Source organism: Sapajus apella, unplaced genomic scaffold (genome assembly GCF_009761245.1).
Source record: "Sapajus apella isolate SASKATOON/1434 unplaced genomic scaffold, GSC_monkey_1.0 scaffold10, whole genome shotgun sequence".
NCBI classification, from domain to species: domain Eukaryota; kingdom Metazoa; phylum Chordata; class Mammalia; order Primates; family Cebidae; genus Sapajus; species Sapajus apella.
The window spans coordinates 2681868-2704966 of record NW_022436950.1 but is presented as its reverse complement, the minus strand read 5'-3'; the positions used below and the strand labels follow the sequence as shown (position 1 = coordinate 2704966).

The 23099-nt window shown below is 46.4% G+C and overlaps 1 protein-coding gene across 35 annotated transcripts in view; it reads left to right on the top strand.

Moving 5' to 3' along the window:
* LRRFIP1 (LRR binding FLII interacting protein 1) overlaps positions 1-23099 on the top strand; it is a 159744-nt gene that overhangs the window by 39872 nt on the left and 96773 nt on the right. The gene's annotated exons all lie outside the window — the stretch shown is intronic.

The following is a 23099-nucleotide window of genomic DNA, read 5'->3' as shown; positions in this document are numbered from 1 at the left end:
TTAGAAAAGATAAGGAAAACTTTTTTTTTTCAGGTCCAATGACTGAATGTATTTATTTTTTTTCTCTTTGGATTTGAAGATATATAACAATATGTCATAAACTGACCTGAAATAGTTGTTTGTTCTGCAGCAAAATCCATTAATAATACCTATAACTGGGACAGTTTTGTGTTCCCATTCTCGATCTGGCTATTTATAGTGAAACCTCACTTTCTCTGTTTTGGTTAACATTAAAAACTGGAACTGTTTCTGAGGTAGGAGGTAGGACTTACTTGACTCCAGAGGTGGGGCTTGGACACTGGACCAGATTGAGGACCAGCTAAAACAGGCCCTCGTGGAAGGCAGTCTTGAATCAGACACGCCCACCAGCACTATGTTAATTTACCATTGCCATGGCGGCACCCAGGCATTACCGCCCCTTTCCATGGCAATGACCCAATGATTACTACCTCTTCCTTGCATAAACCGCTCCTTAATCTACATGCAATTAAAAGTGGGTATAGGCCAGCGTGGTGGCTCTTGCCTGTAATCCCAGCACTTTGGGAGGCTGAGGCAGGTGGATCACCTGAGGTCAGGAGTTCAGGACCAGCCTGGCCAACATGGTGAAACGCCGTCTCTACTGAAAATATGAAATTAGTTGGGCGTGGTGGTGGCCGCTTGTAATCCCAGCTACTCAGGAGGCTGAGGCAGGAGACTCGCTTGAACCTAGGAGGCGGAGGTTGCAGTGAGCCGAGATCATGCCACTGCACTCCAGCCTGGGCAACAGAGTGAGACTCTGTCCCAAAAAAAAAAAAAGTGAGTGTAAACATGACTGCAAAACTGCCCTGAGGTGCCACTGTCTGCCTGCGGGGTAGCCCTGCTCTGCAGGAGCCATCAGGGAGCTGGAACACTGCCACTTCAGCAAAGCGGTTTTCATCTATGACTTGCCCTTGAACTCTCTCCTGGGCAAAGCCAAGACCCAGATTGGCTAAGCTCTACTTTAGGGCTCACCTGCCCTCCATCAGTTTAACTAAAATATTCGAATTTTTAATTTTAGAAAAACGAGTAAGATTGTGACCATTCTGTGAAATGAGTGAAAGAAGGTGCTGTAGTCCGAACGTTTGTGTCTCCCCAAACTTCATCTATTGAAATCCTAACCACCAAGCCGGCAGTATTAGGTGGGGCCTTTTAGGAGGTGATTAGGGCTTGAGAGTAGATGAGATTAGTGCTTTTATAAAACAAATCCCGAGGAGTTCATTCCTCCCCTCCGCCATGTGAGGACGCAATGGGAAGGGGCCTCACCCCTTCTGTGGACCAGAAAGGGGGCCCTCCCTAGACCCTGAATCTGCCAGCACCTTGACCTTGGGCTTTGCAGTCTCTGGAACTGGAGAGAAAGAGTCTCTGTTGTTTCTAAGCCACTGAGTCTATGGCGTTTTGTTACAGCAGCCTGTGTGGACAAGCACACGAATGACTTCCGGGCTTCTGGTGGGGGTGCCTGGGGAGGATGTGTGATGTTTCCTTTTCACTACACACACTGGGAACTGACTGGGTTGGTGGTGTGGGGAACTGGGGAAGAGTTCAGTTCTCTTCTGGAAAAGTTGCCTTGAGGCAGCTGAGCACCATCCACAGGGAAACATCTGCACATGTTCACGTGTGTTTGCCTGGGCTGTGGGGGAGAGGGAGCCGTCAGCAGTCAGGGTGCCCAAAGCGGCAGAGCTCCCTGAGGTCTCCTGAGTAGGTCAGTGGAGCAGAGAGCCCAGGGTGGAGCCCTGGGAGCCTCAAAAAACAAGGAAGGGGTGAACAGAGAAAGAGTCACCCTCAGGCACTGGGAGGGAGGAGCAGGTTGAAGTGGGGGGTGGCAGAGGGGAAACAGCAGTGTCCATGCTGCGGAGACCCAAGGGAGACACGTGGAAGAATGTCATTTGCACCTTGCAAAAAGGAGGGTCCTGGTGGCCTCAGCCAGAGCCGTTTGAGTGAAGTCGTGGTGGAGGAAGGACCACAGAGGACTGAGTCCTGGCTGGGGCCACAGTGGGACTGACAGCAGGAAAGAGGGGGCCCAAGCCACAGAGATTGAATTCTTGGCCAAGAGGCCAGCTGCAGTCTCCACTGCGTTTCCATCCGCAGGTGCGCCTGCTGCCTGGCCTGCCCACGGCTGTGCTGGTTGCTGTTATTCAGTTCTTGACTGTACCTCCATCAGGACTAGGTCCGTCAGCAGATGGCGGGGCCTCGGCAGTGTGGCAGTGTGTGCAGCTGCTGGCATGCCGCCATGGGAACAGACAAGTCAGGCTGTTGCATGTACAGGTATCAGCCCCAGAGAGGCATGAAGACAGCTTCCCAGCAAGTGCTGCTCGAAGACTGAATGGACTCTTTTTTTTGAAGGCAAGGGTCTGGTGTCTGGAAGCGTGTTTTTGCTGCCTCCCCTGACCTTTCTGTGAGTTTTTAAATTTCAAGCAAATTGCCTTTTCAAATCATTCTATACGTATTTTTTCTACCCTGCAGCTGCATAGCGTTCTATTTCCCACAGCCGATGTGCTTACGTCCCATCCTTCTCTGGTATAAATAACGTTGGAATGAACATGCATGGGCAATCTTCTGCTAGCAACAATCTTCTCTGATTGTTGCTAGAAGGAAAATTGCTGGGTTCAAAGGATGCTGACCACTTGTTAAGACTCCTGGAGCATCCGGATTTCCATGTCTCCTTAATCTTGTGTTCCATGGCATTGAAGAATTTAGTGGCAGCTAAGAATTTCCATTCATAAAATTGAATGTAGGGTTTTCTTTGGAAGCTGAGAAATGAGTTCAGGCTTGTCATCAGACCATTGCAGTATGCTGATTCTGAAGAATTTTTAAGTTCTTCACGTCGCTTCAAGAATACTTATAATTTTACATATTAGCGAACACATTTAAATAAGCTTCTTACTATTAAGTAATTTCTTATTGTGAAATGAACCATTTACTTTATTATGCTTTTTAAAATTAATGAAACTAAAATGCTAGGGGTTTCACATAAATGTTAAGGTAAAATACAATAGTAATTTAGTTTAAAAGAAGAAAAAATGCTGATTTTCTTATTTATGATATGAATTCTCACAATGTTTTTATATTACATATTAAGAAAGTGTTAATTTGTGAGCCTGTGATTTTGAGCAAAACATGTATAATTGAAGTAATCCATAATCTGTGAAACACAGGCATCTCAATTTTTCTGAAAGGTTTGAATTAGAGAGCCAGGGTTGGGATCCACTCTCCACTTAAGAATGAGATGGTTTCCAGAGGCACCAACAAGCCGACACATCTTAACTTGATGCCTTGCTTATTTTCAGCATAATACTTAAAATTGGGGTCTTATTCTGAGTAACTCATTTCATGCTCTGAAACTACCAAAAGTGACTACAAAAATAAACAAATATGTTCTTTATAAAATGTTATTAATATGAAAACCGGACGCTATGTGAAAGCGATGCGGTGTTTCTGTTGGAGAGGGTGTTAACATTTTTTCAGCATGGCTGGGTTGGCTCTTGTAGAATGCAAAACGTCTGCAGCCTGGGTAGACAGTGCCGCCTCCCTGCAGCAAACATGGGCGTCCCTTACTGTTCTGAAGACCCTCAAGCTGCAGTCAACATCACACTGAGGTCGTTTGTGGAAGGATTCTTCCTTGCCAGCTTGATTTACAGGAACACCTCTGAAGGTCTTTGAATAGTAACGCTGAGTTTCCATGGCAACTTCAGTCCTGCCTCAGTGATCACTTAACCTGTGGGCCTTTGGTTCAAAGCACCCAGGAGCTCACGGCGTTCCCCAGGGGCGCCGCAGGGGGCCGTTCGCAGGCATGGGCTCCAGTGTGGATGGCCCCAGCCTGGCTGCACCACTGATTGGTCACAGGACCTTGAGCAGGTTATTTCGCCTCTCTGTGCCTTCCTTGGAAAATAGCTCTAATCTGTGGCTTGCTCTAATTCGTGGGCTTGTTATAAGAATTAATAAGAGAATCAACACACAGTGCTCAGCACAGTGCCTGGTACATGGAAAGCTCTTGAGTTGGGCTCCTTCCCCCAAATGGAGCACCCCAGTTGTCTGCAAATGGGCACATTGGCAGTCCTGGGCAGCAATGCAAGACATTCTTGGTTTTAGATTTCTATTAAATCATTTAGGTTTCTTTTAAAATGATTAGCAGTCCCTGATGATTTATGAGCCTATGATTTTGAACAAAACCTGTATAATTGAAGTAATCTATAACTGTGAAACACAGGGATCCCAGTTTTTCTCCAAGGTTTTAATGAGACTCAGGGTTGGAATCCACTCTTCATCTAAAAATGAGTTGGTTCCCAGAGGTACCAACAAGCCAACATGCCTGGTATTTTATTCTTCTGGCTCCTCTTCTTGGGCGTGGGGATTTTTATCTCTTCCTGGAGATGGGGAGGCCCTGAGAGGTCTCGGTGGTGAAGGGTGGCAGACAGGAGGAGCAAAGCAAACCGTGGCTGGTACCGCAGAAGCCGCACTGAGTGAGGAAATGTGTCCTTGACATCAGAGATGGGAAAGCGCGCGCTTGCTTTCTTTCTTTCTTTTCTTTCTCTCTTTTTTGTGTGAATTAAATCCATGTCACAAAGCACTTTCACAGGTAGCTTGTTTCTAGTGTTGTTTTGTTTTGTTAAGTTCTGGAATACATGTGAAGAACACACAGGTTTGTGACATAGGTATACATGTGCCATGGTGTTTTGCTGTCCCTATCAACCCGTCATCTCGATTTTAAGCCCCGCATGCATTAGGCATATTTCCTGATGCTCTCCCTCTCCTTTCCCCACACCTCCCGACAGGCCCCGGAGTGTGATGTTCCCCTCCCTGTGTCCATGTGTTCTCATTGTTCAACTCCCACTTACGAGTGAGAACATGCGGTGTTTGGTTTTCCGTTCCTGTGTTAGTTTGCTGAGAATGTTTGGTTTTCTCTTCCTGTGTTAGTTTGCTGAGAATGATAACTTCCAGCTTCATCCATGTCCCTGCAAAGGGCATGAACTTATCCTTTTTTATGGCTGCATAGTATTCCATGGTGTACATCTGCCACATTTTCTTTATCCAGTCTATCATCAATGGGTATTCAGGTTGGTTCCAAGTCTTTGCTATTGTAAATAGTGCTGCAATAAACATAAGTGTATATATGTCTTTATAGTAGAGTGATTTATAATCCTTTGGGTATATACTCAGTAAGGGAGTTGCTGGGTCAAACGGTATTTCTGGTTCCAGATCCTTGAGGAATCACACACTGTCTTCCGCAATGGTTGAAATAATTTACACTCCCACCAACAGTGTAAATGTGTGGAGCACGTCCAGGCACAGTGGCTCACTCCTATAATCCCAGCACTTTGGGAAGCTGAGGAGGGTGGATCACCTGAGGTCAGGAGTTCAAGATCAGCCTAGCCAACATGGAGAAACTCCATCTCTACTGTAAAAACAACAACAACAACAAATTAGCTGGGTGTTGTGGCAGTCACCTGTAATCCCAGCTACTGGGGAGGCTGAGGCAAGAGAATTGCTTAAAACCTGGGAGTCGGAGGCTGCAGTGAGCTGAGATTGCACCATTGTACTCCAGCCTGGGTGACTGAGCAGGACTCTGTCTCAAAAAAAAAAAAAAAAGCGTGTCACGCACTTTTGTTCATTCACTGATCATTCACTGTGTGTGGCTTTCATGGTATTCATTGAGGACCCTGACATGAAATGGGTTACCTGGGGTGGAGTGGCAGTGTGTTCCCAGCACAGCACTGGCCCAGCCCCCGAGCCCTGCAGCTTCCCTGACACCATTCATCAGGCTCCATCGGGCTCTCCCGGGTTCCTGGGCTCCTCCACTTGCCTTTCCTGCCGTTTGCACCCTCGGGTGATGGTGTTGCTCCCTAATCTTTCTCGTTTGCCATATTTGCAGGGCATTCTCTTTGCAGTTACAGACACATTGTGGCTTTACAACCCCTGGACGCCCCACGTCCTGCCCTGACCCCTCTTTTGAGCTCCACCTGCCAACTCGGCACCCCCCTTTCCGCCGACACTCTTCATCTCCCTGCTGGCAGCGGCTCCTCCTGCATTTCTCGTCCCCCCACCTCAGAGTTGCCCGAGCCAGGGCTCCCCCCAGCATGCTCCTCTCCCCTCCTTGGTGGGATTGTGCACCTGGCTGAGGCCCCTCCCCTCGCATGGTGGCCTCGGCAGCCTCCCAGTCCATCTGCTTCCAGGATTGGCCCCGTCGCACCCATGTCTTCATATTGGTGTCCTAGTGATCCTGGGATACTCCAGCTTTGGGATTGAGAACGGCCTCTCTCCCCGCGGCAAGGCCCCATCACTCACAGCGGTCCCCGTGCCTGTCGTCATGGCCCCCTGGGATAGAGTTGGCCTTACTATCTTCACAAAAGGAAAAAGAAAACACACTCTCATGCTACAGTTCCCTGCCTTACCATCCTTAATGACTCCGACAGCTTCCAGGATGCATTTTAACCCATATGGGGGCACCAGAGGCTCTTAGCCTCCTTCTTCCTGCCTCTCTCCCATGGGGTCTTACACTCCAGTCATACTGAGCTACTGAATAGTGTTTCCCATCACTTTCCATCCTTCCAGCCTCAGTTCCCCCTCCTCCAGGAAGCCCTCCCTGACTTCCTCGGCTGGGGTAGGAACATTCACACTAGCTGCATATTATCCTCATGCATTTTTCCTGAGGTTTGGCTTACAAGAAGTCTCTTTTGTTGAATAAATGAAGAAATCAGCAACAAGGGTAATTATTGTTGAAAGAAAATATTTAATTTATTATATTATGTGTAATACATATTTATTATAGAAAAATAATAAGGAAAATTCAAACAATAGTAGAAAATAAAAAGTATGCCTCATACTTGACCAAGCACTTTATTTTTCTCCTTTCTTTCATATGTGACATTTTTCAACATAGTCTCAATTGTGTGTTTCTAAATAGTGCATTTTTAAATCTCTTTTTTTTTTTTTTTGAGATGGAGTCTTTCTCTGTTGCCCAGGCTAGAGTGCAGTGGTGCAGTCTCAGCTCACTACAACCTCCACTTCCTGGGTTCAAGCAATTCTCCTGCCTCAGCCTCCTGAGTAGCTGGGATTACAGGTGCATGCCACCACGCCTGGCTAATTTTTTTTTATTTTTAGTAGAGATGGCATTTCACCATGTTGGTCAGGCGGGTCTCAAACTCCTGACCTCATGATCCCCCCAACTTAGCCTCCCAAAGTGCTGGGATTACAGGCATGAGCCACCGCGCCTGGCCTAAATCTCCTTTTTTGAGGAAAGAAATAAGTATAACTCTTGAATCAAATGCTCTGTAAAATGTTGTAATGGCCACAAAATGTGGCTTTAGGGATGGGCCAGCATGTCTTCACTTTCTTATTGTTGGACACTAAGGTTGTTACACGCTTTTGTAAGTGAGCATCTTTAAGAGTAAATTTTTTTTGTACTTCAAATTATTTCCTTAAATCAGAATATTAGAAGCGCAATTTAAATGCAAAATGTCTAAATACAGTGAAGGACCCTGGAGCTCATTTCCAAGCCGCTTTCCTGAAAGGGCCTATCAGTTTATACTTTCATTTGTGTTGTCTGAGGGTGTCTTTCTCATCACAGGATTAAGTACTGTGATTATCTCAGCTTTGTAAATTTGACAGCTAAAAACTGCCAGCTAGCTGATTCTTAATTGTCTGAATTTCTTTTTCAAATTGTCAAAACGTGTCTTAGAATGAGTGTTGATATTTATTTTCTTGTTGATTTGCGGTTTACTTATTAACCTTTTTCACAGTTGTTGTAAATATGTTTTTGTCAGTTTAGATTAGGAACTGAACGTCTTCCTTCTGTCTTTAAAGAAATATGCCTTATTTGCAAAGGTATATGCCAAAATTAAAAAAATAAAATAAAATATTTAAAAAAGGAAGAAATATGCCTGACCAGGTGCTTGATAACCCTAAAATGGAGTTTTCTGCTGGGCTTTCTCTTATGTGGTGCTGAGGCCATCACGGTTTGTTGAGCAGAGGAGTGCTGAAAGCTGGAATTCAGCAGAACCACAATGATGCCTCCACCCCGCGTAAATGCTTAACCACACTCCTCCCTGTAAAAATAACACAGTGTCATTAAACATGGACTGGCTGTTCCATTAGCTCATTCCTAGGAAACAGTGGCTGAGCGGCAGAAGTCTACCAGGTCTCCATTTCCGCCCGTGTGGGATGTGTGCACGTGACATAAAGCCTCCCACATTGCTTTGGAGAGAATCAGCTTGAGTCAACTTCTGGCAGAAGATCAGGACAGTCTTTGGACAAATTTGAATATTAGACACCAAATCATCTAATGAAAACCAGCTGGGAGGAGTCAGCTTTCCTGTGTTCTTGGGCATCTGACAAATGGTGGGAAATAGTTATAATTTTAGAAAGGACAAGGTAATGCATATTCTCATGATTTGTCAATTGGACATTTCTCAGAGAGGAAAAATATCTGAAATGTCCAAAATAAAGCTATCTGCTGTCATGAGAACACAGCTGGCAGGGCAGAAAGCAGTATCATCAACGGGAAGTTGCCCTCCACCAGGAAGTCATTGCCCCTGCACTGGGAAGTCCGTGCCCCTGCACCGGGAAGTCATTGCCCCTGCACCAGGAAGTCATTACCCCTACACCAGGAAGTTCATGCCCCTCCACCAGGAAGTCAGTGCCCCTGCACCAGGAAGTCATTACCCCTACACCAGGAAGTCCATGCCCCTGCACCAGGAAGTCATTGCCCCTGCACCAGGAAGTCCATTACCCCTGCACCAGGAAGTCCGTGCCCCTGCACCGGGAAGTCCGTGCCCCAACACCTTGGTGTGTCCCTTGGCTGTGTGGCCTTGGGCAGGTCTCAGATCAAGCCTGGGATAATGACACTGGTCTGCTGGGGAGCAGTAACCCTGGGCCAGATGGACTAGGCGGCCCCTTCCTGACTGTGATTTTAAGAAGGAGGGAAAAACATTTGTGTCCTGTGAAAGCGAGGGGTGGGGCAGGACAGAGCCAGCAACATGGAGAGCCTAGCATGCTGAGCCCAAGGTCCCGCTGAGCTGAATTAAAGCTGCATCAACTATAGTACGTGACTCACCAAGCCTCACTTTCCACGCTTGTGCCGTGGAGATAATACTACGGACTTTGCAAGGCTGTTGAGGCTTCCCTGCGCTATAGAAAGTGCCCAACACAGCACCCGTGGAGCCAGCACTCAGCGACAGTCTAAGGAGTGTCTGTCACAGCACTCCCAGATGGTGGGTCCTGCCTGCCTGGGTCCAGCTCCGGCTGTGCAGCTCAGGGCTGTGGGACCTCGGCAGGCTGTGTCCCCTGTCTACCTCAGTTTCCACATCTAAGCTAGAGAGCGTGACTGTTCCTCCCCACGGGACTTTTGTGAGAAGCAAGTACACGGAAGCATGCCAGGCATTTTCCTAACATCTGGCAGATCCTTGGTGGCAGGGGCTTCTCCTCCTCCTCACTTAGAAATATTTTCCCTGGGAGTCCCATGGAGGTCGTAAGGATGGCAGAAGTCTCAGGCACTAACAGCTGTGTGGGACAGCCCAAGCCCCCACTTTGAAGGTTCCATTCCATCCCTGTCATTTCATCTGAAAAGCCCTATGTCCTCTTCAGGGAGGACTGGCTTGTTGCATATAAAGAGCCCAGAGATTATGAACAAGGGAACCCCTTCAGCTTCAAATGGCCATTACTGTTGACAGTACCAGAAGTTCCCTTTCCAAGTGATGACCCATGGACTTGGGTCCCTCGTGTGACAACCTGCCCGACACACATATCCTACAAGTGGCCATAGGTGGTTATAAGCTGCCACAGCCATACAGATCTGAGAGCCAGAGGACTTTCAAACCAGCCGAAGCTCTGAAACACTTCATCTCGACTTATGAGAACAAATCTGGGCACAGCCGTGATCCCACAAATGCTAATTTGTTTGTAACACATCAGAAACCCAGGAAGGCACCGAACAGACGCTCTCACTGGCTTATAGGTTGGGTGCTTTTAAGTTGGAGACGTTTCAATCAGAAAGGAACCTATTGCAACAATACATTTCATGGCACATGAGCCTTCTGTCTTCTGGCAACTAAACGGAGCTGTGGTAGGAACAGCAGGGGGCACAGGGATGAGGAAGACAGGTAAGGGGACAGAAGCCGGGGCAGCAAGGAGTGGCTCAGGGAAGGCTCAGGAGCTCCCACCCCGCAGTGGGCAGCTCGTCACCCCTGCTCCCCATGTCTGTGTCCCTTCAGGAGAAGCTGGCCAGGGACTGAGCCATCACTCAGACAGCTCCTCAGCCTACTCAGCACTGTTTTACATGTCTGTGTGCACAAGTGTGTGTCTGCGTGCATGTGTAGGTGTGTGTGTGCATGCCTGCATGTGTGTGCACATATGTGTCTGTGTGTGTGCAAGTGTGTGTGCATGCCTGTATGTATGTGTGTGTGTGCCTGCATGCATGTGTGTGTCTGTGTATTCCTTTTGAAATATGCTAGAATCCCTCTCTAAGTAAATCACATTTAAATGCTGTCACTGACCAGTCTGGCAATATCTTACTACCTTTTCAGTGTTCACTGGGTTGAGGGTTTCTTTTCCTTATTTTGGCTTTGCATCTTTAATGAAAATAATACAGTATCATACTTTTCAAATTCAGTATTTCACTAAATAGCTCTTTTCAGCAGACAATGACTTAGACAGAAGTAGTTTAACATAGCATTTGTCTCTGGAAAAAAATGCTTTTTTTCCTTTCTGTCTAGATACTTTATATAATATTGCATCACATACAATATTAGCCTGTACCAAGCACCTGTATCCAGAAAAGCAAAAACGTAACTTCCTATTGATTCAGCAAAATGTTACCAAGGAACTTCTTGTACACATGGTAGACTCCAGATGTGGTGGTGCTGTGATTATGGATGCTATCTTGCAAACATTTCTTATTAGGCTGATCAAATGAACCTCTCGTTCTGTAATTTCTGCCACAGCATGATGCTTGAATTGCCCACATTTCAGTGATACTTTCTGGTCTATGAATATGAATCCCGGCCGGGCACGGTGGCTCACACCTCTTATCCCAGCACTTTGGGAGGCCAAGGCTGGTGGATCACGAACTCAGGAGTTTGAGGTCAGCCTGGCCAACATAGTGAAACCTCATTTCTACTAAACATCAAAAAATTGGCTGGGCACGGTGGTGGCGGCGCCTGTAATCCCAGCTACTTGGGAGGCTGAGAAAGGAGAATCACTTGAATTTGGGAGGTGGAGGTTGCAGTGAGCCATGATCGCACTACTGCACTGCAGCCTGAGTGACAGAGCAAGACTCTGTCTCAAAAACCAAAAAAAAAAAAAAAAAGGAAATATATTCATCATACTTATAAGATTTTATTTTGTATTTTATTTGGAGCTCGCTCTGTCACCCAGGCTAGAGTTCAGTGATGCGATCTTGGCTCATCAGCAGGCACACACACTTGTAAAGGCCTTTAGCAATAATCTTGGCCTTGGGTAACACAATTTCATTCATATCCATAACTCTGTACCATTAAAATACAGTGTAGGCCCAGCACGGTGGCTCAAGCTTGCAATCCCAGCACTTTGGGAGGCTGAGGTGGGTGGACCAGATGAGGTCAAGAGTTCAAGACCAGCCTGGCTAAAATGGTGAAACCCCCATTCTACTAAAAATACAAAAATTAGCTGTGCATGGTGGTGCGTGCCTATAATCCCAGCTACTTGGGAGGCTGTGGCAGGAGAATTGCTTGAACCCCAGGGGGTAGAGGTTACAGTGAGCTAAGACCTTACCACTGCACTCCAGTCTGGACAACAGAGAGAGACTCCGTCTAAAAACAAACAAACAAAAAACCACTGTAGCAATTTCCACTTATCTTCCCATCCACATGTGTTGGTCTTTTGACTTTCACTTTATGTGATTTCTGACTGAAGCTACCCATGAGTTGAGTTATCTTTTTGCCCTGGAAACTAGCCTTTACACAAGCTGACTCCTCAAAGCAGCCTCTTTCTGCATATGACCATGCTGGCCACCTTCAGCTACATTTGGTCCTGCAAATCTGTCGATTGCCCCATTCATAAACTCTGCCTCCGCTCCTTTCTGCCCTGCCCAAACTCAGGCCCTCCTCATGGCTGGCTTGAAGCCCAGCAGAACCTCCCTTGCTGGTCACCTTCGTTCAGTTCCTTCTCATGGTTTCTAGAATTCCTTGAGCGCACACAGCAAGCTAGCTTTATAATCACTTTAGAGAGTAAGGATCAGTACCCCAGTTTCTTGTTTTGTTAGTGGTTTTAAAAAAAAATAGTAGACAGTATATAGCTATCTACTGGCAATTAAAATCTCTATGATTTTAAGAGAAATCTCTTAAATGTGGTGGGAAATGTGGTTCTTATGCAAGAGAGTTGGAGTTTTTTGTTCAACGAGCATTTAATATTAAAAAAAATAAAAGATTTTAGAAGTATTAGGTTTCCATTATGATCAGATAACTCTTTCAAAATGGAAGGAAAGCAGGGAATTTTCTGTACTCCTCAACACAAAGTTTATCTTGTTCTTGAAAAAAATATTTAACTACTTTTTCAATACTTGTCCTCGCCAGGACTTCACCCTGGCACCAGCTGTTGGTGATTTTTGGTTTTGGTTTTGGTTTTTTTGAGATGAAGTGTCGCTCTGTTGCCAGGCTGGAGTGCAGTGGCGCGATCTCGGCTCACTGCAACCTCAGCCTCCCAGGTTCAAGCGATTCTCCTGCCTCACCGTCCCCAGTAGCTGGGACTACAGGTGCGTGCCACCACATCCAGCTAATTTTTGTGTTTTTAGTAGAGACGGGGTTTCACCATGTTGGCCAGGATGGTCTCAATCTCTTGACCTCATCATCCGCCTGCCTCGGCCTCCCAAAGTGCTGGGATTACAGGCGTGAGCCACCGCACCCAGCTAGTGTGTTTTCAATTTGGTTTCTTTCTGATTCTTCTAAGAGACGATCTACTTTATCATATTTTGAAATAAGACTTTACAGTATCTAAATGTGGCCAATACATACTTTAACCATGCCCCTGATATGGAAGCTCTGAACATGACCTCTCAGTTTGAGTCATCTTGTGTTTCCAGTTATTGCTATAGAGAAGACACAAAATACCGAAATTTGGTGTCTTATATAAATGGTTGCAAGTGTTTCCATTTTTCATGAAGCATGAGAAATTCTTTTACAATACAGCGGAAATGCTGCATCGTTTTGGGTGGAGGGCAGATTATCACGCGCTGTGCAGTGGAGGAGGAGCCTTCTCCTCGTGTGAAATGAAGCTCCCGCAGGGAGCCGCCCGGCCTCTCCAGCCGTGGGCTGGGCCTTCTTTTACCACACCGTTGCATCTTTATACATTGTTTTAGTGAAAAAATAAACATGGGGATTCCCTTTCCAGGCTCTAAGTCACCAGGCGGCATAACAGACTTCTGTATCCCTGGTCTGTAGAAGCCGAGACAGTGCGGGGACAGTGCTGGCGGATCCCCAGGCAGCAGGATGGGGGGCCTCGCCAGGAAGCCTCGTAGGCTTCCGGGAGGAGCTTGGACGTGACCCCATTCTCAAGGTGAAGCCTCGCCAGGGTCTCCCCAAGAGGGCTGAGGGGTCAGATTCGCCCTCTCCCTGCACCTCTGCACTTCTCTCGGGGTTTCCTGTCTGTGCATCCAGTGCCCAGCGTGGCGGGGGGCGGCTCCTCCCAGACACCCTCCGTCCGTGTGCGGTTACCCGACATCAGCCCTCCCCGGGAGGTGCGGCTGCCCCGGTCCGTGGTTCTGTCTGTAGCTGGCATGGCATCTGGCACGGGGGAGGCCCTGGGCCCGAGTTTGTTGATAGAATGAATCAATGTATGAATGAAGGAAGTCACATTGGCAGCAGTGGCAGGGAGGGGACCATTTGGGGACAATTCAGATTGTTCTGAGGAGACATGCTGAGGCCTGCAGTAAGACAGCAGCCGTGGGAGGGCACAGAGTGGCATTAGAGAGGAAGCTGACTCGATGACGATGCTGGGCGGAGAGGTGGGCGGAGGCTGTCTCGGGAGCGCCAGCAGCCGGCAGTGAGTGGTGGGCGTTTCCTGACTGCGGACGGCGCCGTCTGCAAACACTGCCTGCTGTCTCCTTTCATCCTCACAACCACCATCCCTGTACAGTTGTCACTGACTGTCTCCTTTACACGTGAGTCTGGGCACAGACTTTAAGCGAAGCCTGCTGGGAGGCCCTGGTGGTGCCGCCACGGGAAGGAAATGCAGGGGAAGGACTCAGGGGCCCAGGAGTTCTGCTTAGAATGTGTCACATTTGAGGTGCCTTTGGGGCTTCCAAGAAGAGGTGTCCAGACGGCAGGGGCTGAGGCTTGGAGGAGTCAGGATTGGAAATATGGACTGGGTGCTCATCAACATCTAGGTCATGGTCAAAGTGGGTGCAGCCCCCTGGAATCCTAGCCTGCGCCCGCAGATGAGCAGGGGCAAGGATGCAAGGGCAGCTGTGTGTTTTCCTTCGTTTCTGCGACATTCAGAAATAGGCAAAATGTGAGACCAAACAGAAGTGACTGCTTGCCATCTGCAGGAGTGTCATCAGTATCAGTTAAATCAGAGCTGTGCAGAATGCCATGTGTTTGCCCTCTTATTATTTTTGCTTTAAAAACATTTTTTAAACCCTGGTATCAATGGTCAATTATGTGACTTTCAAAAGCAAAAATTAAGGAAGACAAAAGAACTGTATTTGATACCCTGAAAGGCCCAGAGGGATTCTTAGCCTTGGGTCCAAGAATCCCCTGAGGGCCTTTGGATAGATTTCCAGAGATTCCCAAAATTGGATAGGAATAAAAGGGTAGCATTACCTTCCGTTAGGAATGTGGGCCAAAACCTTCAGTAGTGTTAGATGTATGTGTGACCTCAGCACCAATAGAAAACACAGGTATTTCTACGTGACTTTAGGGTTGTGCAGAAAGCTGGGGAAATGGTCGGCATGCATCACTGTTGATATTTGGTGGGATAAGGATGTGCACGACATGCTGGCCGTTGAACGGTTGCCTCTCCACTGCAAACCCTCCCTTCCTTGCCACAGGGCCACAGCTGCACCCTATTGGGCTGTGCCCCCGGGAGCCCCAGAGAGAGCCTGGGCAGTGGGAGGAGGGAGCCCGGACCACGCTGCTTCCTGCTTGCTTCCTGTTTCTGTGAGCATCACCCCAGCAACGGGACTTCGCCCATTCAGCAGCTGTTGGTTCCGTTTCTAGTGTTTGTCACACTTCCAGAAACCACCCTCATCAGTCCTGCCTGAGCTCCCACTCTGAGGTCCGGGTCTCCGCTCCAAGCCTTCTGGGACCATTACCCCAGTCTCTGTCCCCGGCCCTAGCTGTTCCTGAGATGACACCTCTAGGGTACATGAGGCCCTGTCTGCATTTTCAGCCATGCAACACCTGTTTAGCGGCTCCCCATATTGCTTCTATTCAAATCACTGCGGCAATTTCTTTCTTCCTGACTTGGCTCTGATTGATACACTGTAGCAGGCTTTAAAAATACTTTTTGACAACAGTGTTTCAGAATAATCCATTTCCTTTGTACCCCTATGTTTTGTAACATGCATTTAAAAATATTATTCCAAGAATGCCCCACAAGCTTGCCAGCCTGCTGGGGGATCCATTACACAAAAAACGGGAGAGCTGAAAGCACTTGCCAGCCTGATTAATTGCCGCTTCCTGGGCTGGGTTTAAAAGCCTCCAGGAACACAAAACACAAAGGTTTTTCTTTCTGTTCTTCCTCCCTTTCTTTTCAAATGAAGTTATGGGACAAAATGAACTTTGTTATTTTCCCCCTTTAAAAGTAGTACCAGCTTATGGAAAAAACACTAGAAAAGAGAAGGAAAGAAAAAATTATCTCTGTCCTCTTTACGACATAAAGCCAGCCATGGCTCTATTTTGATGTATTTCCTTTGGGCCTTTGGTGTTGTTTATTTTTGCAGAGATATAATTGGAGCGTGCACACACACACACACCACTGTCGTAAACATTTTCAGTTCTACTTCATACTTGTCAGAAACACTTTTTATAGCTGAACAGGATGCCGTAAAGTAGTAGGTTGACCTGGCCCTTTTCTTACAATGTAAAACTTTGAACATAAAGTAATTGTATTGTGATAAATGTATGTAAGATTATACCATTTTAACCATTTTTAGGTGTACACTTCCGTGGTTTTAAGTGCACTATTGTGCGGCCATCACCATCATCCACTTCCAAAACTTTTTCATCTTCCCAAACTGAAATTCTGAATGCATTAAACACTGACTCCCCAAATTCATGGAGATGAAGGTAGAATGGGCATTGCCTTCCCCAGCCCTTGGCAACTCCCATGCTACTTTCTGTCTCCATGAATTTGATTAATGCAAATTATTACTGCTGGGCTTCGCTTTTCCAATAAAAGTTCATATTACATAGTTTAAATGTACATACTTTAATGCAAGCAGTATTGCATGTTGCCAGCCTGCCTTCTTTCCTCCTTTTTAAAAAATTAGACCAACAACTGTTGATGTTGAATCCCGTCTTGCTGGCCCCAGTGGCTATTTTTCTAGTGAGACCTGAAAATTCCTGTGGGGCATAACAGCTTTCTATTTCTATGAACTTCAAATGCGGAGGGCTCATGGTAGGGAGATGGTTTTATTTCTGTGGGTGTTTTTGTTTTGTTTCGTTTCGTTTGTTTTTGACACAGTCTTACTCTGTTGCTTAGGCTGGAGTTCAGTGGCACGATCTCGGCTCGCTGCAACCTCCGCCTCTTGGATTCAAGCAATTCTCATGCCTCAGCCTCCTGAGTAGCTGGAATTATAGGCATGCACCACGCCCGGCTAATTTTTGTATTTTTAGAAGAGATGGGGTTTCAGCCTGTTGGCCAGGCTGGTCTCAAACTCCTGGCCTGAAGCATCTGCCCACCTCAGCCTCCCAAAGTGCTGGGATTACAGGTGTGAGCCGCTGCGCCTGGCCCAGGAGATGGCTTGAAAACAGAGATGTGCCCTGGTTGCCTTCTCTGAAGCTTTCTCTCCCCACAGAGCTCCTGACCTTTGGTGTGGCTGATTTCATGTGGAGTCTGTTGGAGTTACACCATTTGGCTTCTGGTTTCTGGGGAAACTGAGCTGGCCTTCGCCTTCCTCCTTTTGTGATATTGCATAAACTAAAGGGTAAATTGTTTTCTTAAAAATTAATGTTAAATTGTGCTAAAATACACATAACACGGTTTACCATCTTAACTATTTTTAAGTGTGCATTTCAGTGACATTAAGTATATTCATGCCGGTGGGCAGCGAGTCCCACCATCCATCCTCAGAACGTCTTCCTCTTGCTGAGCTGAAACCCTGTCCCCACTAGACACTGACGCCCACTCTCTTCTCCGTCCAGCCCTGGCACCCGCCATTCTGCTGTCTTGATGAGTTATATGCAGTACCTCATCTAGTTGGAATCACATAGAGCCTTTGTCCTTCTGTGACTAGCTGGTTTCACTTAGCATGATTTCCTCAAGGTTTTCTCACATTGTAATAGGTAACAGGATTTCCTTCCTTTTTAAGTCTGAGTTAAATTCCACTGTGTATATATATACCACATTGTGTTTCTCCATCCAGCCATCAGTGAAGACTTGGTTTGCTTCCACCTGCAAAAGACTAAACTGTTTTGTCCATTTATTATAAGTTATTGGAAGGCCAGGCACAGTAGCTCACATCTGTAACCCTAGCACTTTGGGAGGTCAAGGCAGGAGGATCGCTCAAGGCCAGGAGTGTGAGACCAGCCTGGGCAACACAGTGAGACCCTAATCTCTTCCCAAAAAACTAAAAAGTACATGATTAATAAAATGTGAATTATTTGAAGTTTTAATGCAAATCCCTTCTTATCACGGTATCAGCTGATATTACTGAGCCACCATGGAACCTCTAGCAGAGCTTACCTGGTACCGGGAGGCCACCACCGGCAATGGCCCACCCTCCCACTCACGTCAGGGTCTGCCTGATTTCTGCTTTCCTCACTCCCTGGGTCCCTTCGCCTTCTCCCAGAGATGAAGGTGCTGGGAGTTAGAGTTGGGGCTCTAATATTATATTCTAAATGTAAGGCATATATTTTAAATAATTGTAGAATGTTAGAGCTAAAGGGTTTTACTATGCTTTATATTAAAAACATATTTATCTTTTTAATACTCTGAGTCCATTGCGTCAGCATGGGCAGATCATTTCCCTTTTTCTAAAACCTAAATCATGGGAGAGTCTCTTCACCGAAAAGGAGAAGTTCACAAGCTTCCATTGCCTAATACCATTCTTCAGAGGCACAGTCATAGCTTCTTATCTGGCTCTCGAAGTTCAAGTCCAGCTGTCTAGATCATAACTTTCAACTAGGAAATAACTGGGTGCCTTAAAAAAATAACTAGCACAAAGTTCAGGCCTCTTGTTCTAGAAAATTAGTAAGGTTACTCCTACCAGAGCCACAGGATTAGAATTCCGGTTACTGTTGAGGTTGTGTGTGTAACAAGCACACCTCTTTCCCTGCAGCAGGGTGTATGCAGCAGGCTGCACAGAGCGGAGCGAGGGAGAAGCCCTGGGGGGTGCAGGAAGGTGGTTGGGGAGGGGCTGCTATGTCAGGGACAAATGCCAGCTCCCACAGCCCTTGGTAAAGTGTGACTAGGTACATCAGATTTAGATTAAATGCTCATGAAATGATTTTTTTTTTCCTTTTTTGAAACAGAGTCTCACTCTGTGGCCCAGGCTGGAGTATAGTAGAGTGATCTCAGCTTACTGCAACCTCTGCCTCCTAGATTCAAGCAATTCTCCTGCCTCAGCCTCCTGAGTAGTCGGATTACAGGCACCTGCCACCAGGCCTGGCTAATTTTTTGATTTTTCAGTACAGACAAGGGTTCACCATGTTGGCCAGGCTGGTCTCAAACTCCTGACCTCAAGTGATATGCCTGCCTCGGCTCCTCAAAGTGCTGGGATTACAGGTGTGAGCCACAGCACCTGGCCCCTCAAACTGTTTTGTAGTTTGCATTATGTAGACCAAACAACTTCACTGCACTTACATCTCTAGTGTTGTATTTACTTAAATAATGATTATGAATAACAACTCATTTAATCCTTGTAAACCCTGGGAACTGGGTACCATTATCACTCCCATTTTACAGGTGAGGAAACTGAAACACAAAGACAGGATATGTAATTTGCCCAGCACTGAAGATTCCCGCTAGGGACAGTGTCCCTAGAATCTGTGCTCCCTGGCATTACTCCACCGTGCCTGTCACCACAGCAGACAATTGTTCTCCAATACCAACAATAAAAACAACTTTTCACTGACTTAAGTATTATTCCTTCTCCAGGTTAATCTTCCATTGGCCTGAGTTAGATTCTAGCCTTTAGGCAAGAGCGTCTTACGAGATGTGTAATTTGTCTCCTTTCAGCTGCCTTGCAGCACGACTCTGTTTATCTTATAGGCAATTTTAAATGCTATTTAAATTCTGACAAACCTGAGTTCCGTACTGTGTGATTAGACTGCAAGCACTACTCACAAAGGTGCTGTGTCCTGGTTATTTCTCTAATTGTAGAGTAATTTAAGAAAGAAGGGATAGATCAAGGATAACTATAAAATTATAATGATAATGGCAGTTCTGATGTTCATACCCAGCAAGAAAAAATCAGCAACATAACTACTGAAAGGGCGTAGACAAAATTTGTAAATACGCCCGGCATGGTGGCTCGCCTGTAATCCCAGACTTTGGGAGGCAGAGGTGGATGGATTACCTGATGTCAAGAGTTCGAGACCAGCCTGACCAACATAGAGAAACCCCATCTCTACTAAAAATACAAAATTAGCCAGGCATGGTGGCACATGCCTGTAATCCCAGCTAACTCAGGAGGCTGAGGCAGGAGGATTGCTTGAACCCAGGAGGCGGAGGTTGCAGTGAACTGAGATCACGCCGTTGCATTCCAGCCAGGCAACAAGAGTGACACTCCGTCTCAAAAAAAAAAAAAAAAAATTGTCAATACTTGCAGATTATGTATATGTCTAATCCAAAAAGTCAGTCTCAAATGGAGAGTTCAGTAAGATAGTTTGTAATAACATAAACAAAAAACCAAAGCATTCCTATATCCTACAATAATGATTTTTTTTTTTTTTTTTTTTTTTTTTAAAACGGAGCTTTGCTTTTGTTGCCCAGGCTGGAGTGCAGTGGAGCAATCTCAGCTCACTGCAACCAATGCCTCCCAGGTTAAAGTGATTCTCCTGCCTCAGCCTGCCGAGTAGCTGGGATTATAGGCGCGCACCACTACACGAGCTAATTTTGTATTTTTAGTAGAGACATGGTTTCACCATGTTGGTCAGGCTGGTCTTGAACACCTGACCTCAAGTGATCCACCTGCCTCGGCCTCCCAAAGTGGAGGGATTATAGGTGTGAGCCACCATGCCCAGCCTGACTTTTTAAATAATGGAAAAAATGATAAGATCCCATTCAAAGTTGCATGTAGGAATAAAGAACTATGCAGGGCCTATATGAAGACCATAATAATCTGCTGAAGGACATAGTCAACTGAAAAAAGTTTTCTTATTCTTGTCTCTGAATAAGAAAACTCCATACTGAAAAGACACAGATCCATCCCCAAATAATTGATAAATACAGTTGACCCTTTGTATCTGTGGGTTCCACATACATGGATTCAACCAACCTCAGATCAAAAATATTTGGGAAAAAAAGAAAGGCTGGGTGAGATGGCTGGCCAGGCATGGTGGCTTATGCCGGCAATCCCAGCACTTTAGAAGGCCAAGATGGGAGGATCACTTGAGGCTAGGAGTTCAAGACCAGCCTGGTCAACACAGTGAGGCCCCATTGCAATTAATAAATAAGAAAATATTTGGGGAAAAAATAGATGGTTGCCTCTGTTCTGAACATGTACAGACTTTTTTTCTTATTCTCTAAACCATACAGCCTAACAACTATTTATATCACATTTACATTGTATTAGGTATGAAAAGGAACCTAGAGATGATTCAAGTACACAGGAGGACATGTGGAGATTATGTGCAAATACTACACCATTTAAATCAGAGACTTGAGCATCTTCCAATTTTGGTATCCCAGCGGTTGGAGGGAGTCCTAGAACCAATGCTCCTTGAACACCGAGGGACAACTGCATAATGAATTTCAAATAAAATCTCAATTTACAAGGGAATGTTGGTTGAATGCTTAACAAATAGACTCTAGGCCAGGCGTGGCGGCACATGCCTGTAAACTGAGCACTTTGGGAGACTGAGGCAGGTCCGTTACTTGAGCCCAGGAGCTGGAGACCAACCTGGGCAACATGGTGAAACCCCATCTCTACAAAAATTAGCCAGGTGTGGTGGCGCATGCCTGTGGTCCCAGCTACTCAGGAGGCTGAGATGGGAGGATCACTTGAGCCCAAGAGGTGGAGGCTGCAGTGAGCCATGATCACACCACTGCACTCCAGCCTGGGCAGCACGTGACACCCTGTGTCAACAACAACAGTGACAAAAAGGAAAAACCAAATAGACTCCAGAGTTAATCTGAAAGAAGAAATGGAGAGGCTGGCCAAGAAATTTTTGAAAAAAACAAAACGGGTGATTTTCAACTTTTTTGCAGCCTAAAGTTTCTTTATTCAAACACAGCCTTGCCTCCCCATTCAGATACTTTTGGTGGGTTTTTACTCCGTCCTGAATAAAGTCCAAGTTCCTTAACCTGAGCATTGTAAAAAGAGCATTCTGACAATGTCCAAGGGTGTTCAAAAAGCAATGTCTGAAACTCCACGGTTCTATCACTTCGGCGGAGCAGCCCTATGTTTATTCTGCATGTCCTTCCGGTCTTGGTGTGTCTATGCCTTTACACAGTCCTGTGCTTTTTTTTTTTTTTTTTTTTTTTCAAGATGGATTCTCACTCTGTCTGCCAGTCTGGAGCACAGTGCGCGATCTCTGCTCACTGCAACCACTGCCTCCTGGGTTCAAGTGATTGTCCTGCCTCAGCTCCCGAGTAGCTGGGATTACAGGCCTGCTTTACCATACCTGGTTAATTTTTGCATTTTTAGTAGAGATGGGGTTTCACCATGTTGGCCAGGCTGGTGTCAAACTAGTGACTGCAGGTGATCTGCCTGCCTCAGCCTCCCAAACTGCTGGGATTGCAACCGTGCCTGGTTGCAGTCCTATACTTAATTGTGTTTGAGGACTAAGAATGCCACAAGCTTGACTTTGGGAATAGCATAAAGCAACAGCACAGTGCTGGGCTCCAAGGGGCACAGCTGCCTGAAAGAGGGCAGAAGCTCCCTGAGGGCACCAAAAGCACTGATGGCATTTTAAACTTAGTCCAAGCTAACGGAGTGACACTAGACTTTCCCACAAATTCTCTAACCTGGATGTAAATTGTAATTCCAGAGTCCCTTGTTTTGCAGGAAAATTAATCAGTATATGGTCAAATAACAGACGGAATGAGCTGCCAGACAGGATCTGTTGCCAGTGCAACAGAACAATGTGCTTGTTCACGCCACGCTCAGGTCCCCTGTTATCTGCAGTCCTCCGGGCAGTCCTGTCTGCTGGCTGTGTCTCCCCCTGTTTTACACAGGAAGCTGGAAGGTGTCATGGGATTTCCTTGAAACTACAGGCTAGTGAATGGCAGAGCAGGAGCTCAAACCTAATGATCTGCCAAACCTCTGCTTCGGAGGTTCAAGCCTTCTGCACAGATCATTTGCATTCTCTGTGTAGGGCGCAGGGTTGCTTGCTGTCCTGTCAGCTTACTCTTGGATTGGGCATTCCTGGAAGTGCCAAGAAGCAAAATCCAGTTCTTTGATCTCCTCACTTCAGCTGTTCTTTCTTCCAGCCAACTTCCAGGATGACACCCCTTGGCATGACCACACCACGTCTGAAATCTCAACTTCCCACTTTCCACCCTGTGACCTCCACCTCCTTTCTTGCAGTGTTCCTGGTGCTGACTTTCTTGCAGTTCCTGACAAGCAGCCCTGCCTTTGAGTTCTCATTGGATGAGAAACGAAGGCAGCAGATGTTAGCTGCTGTGTGCACCTATCCCCATCTTGACCATTATTTCTGTGCATGCTTTGCTGTGGATCTGTTGGGGCCTGATCCAGCTGTGTAAGCTGAGACGTGAATGTGCTTCCACAGTGT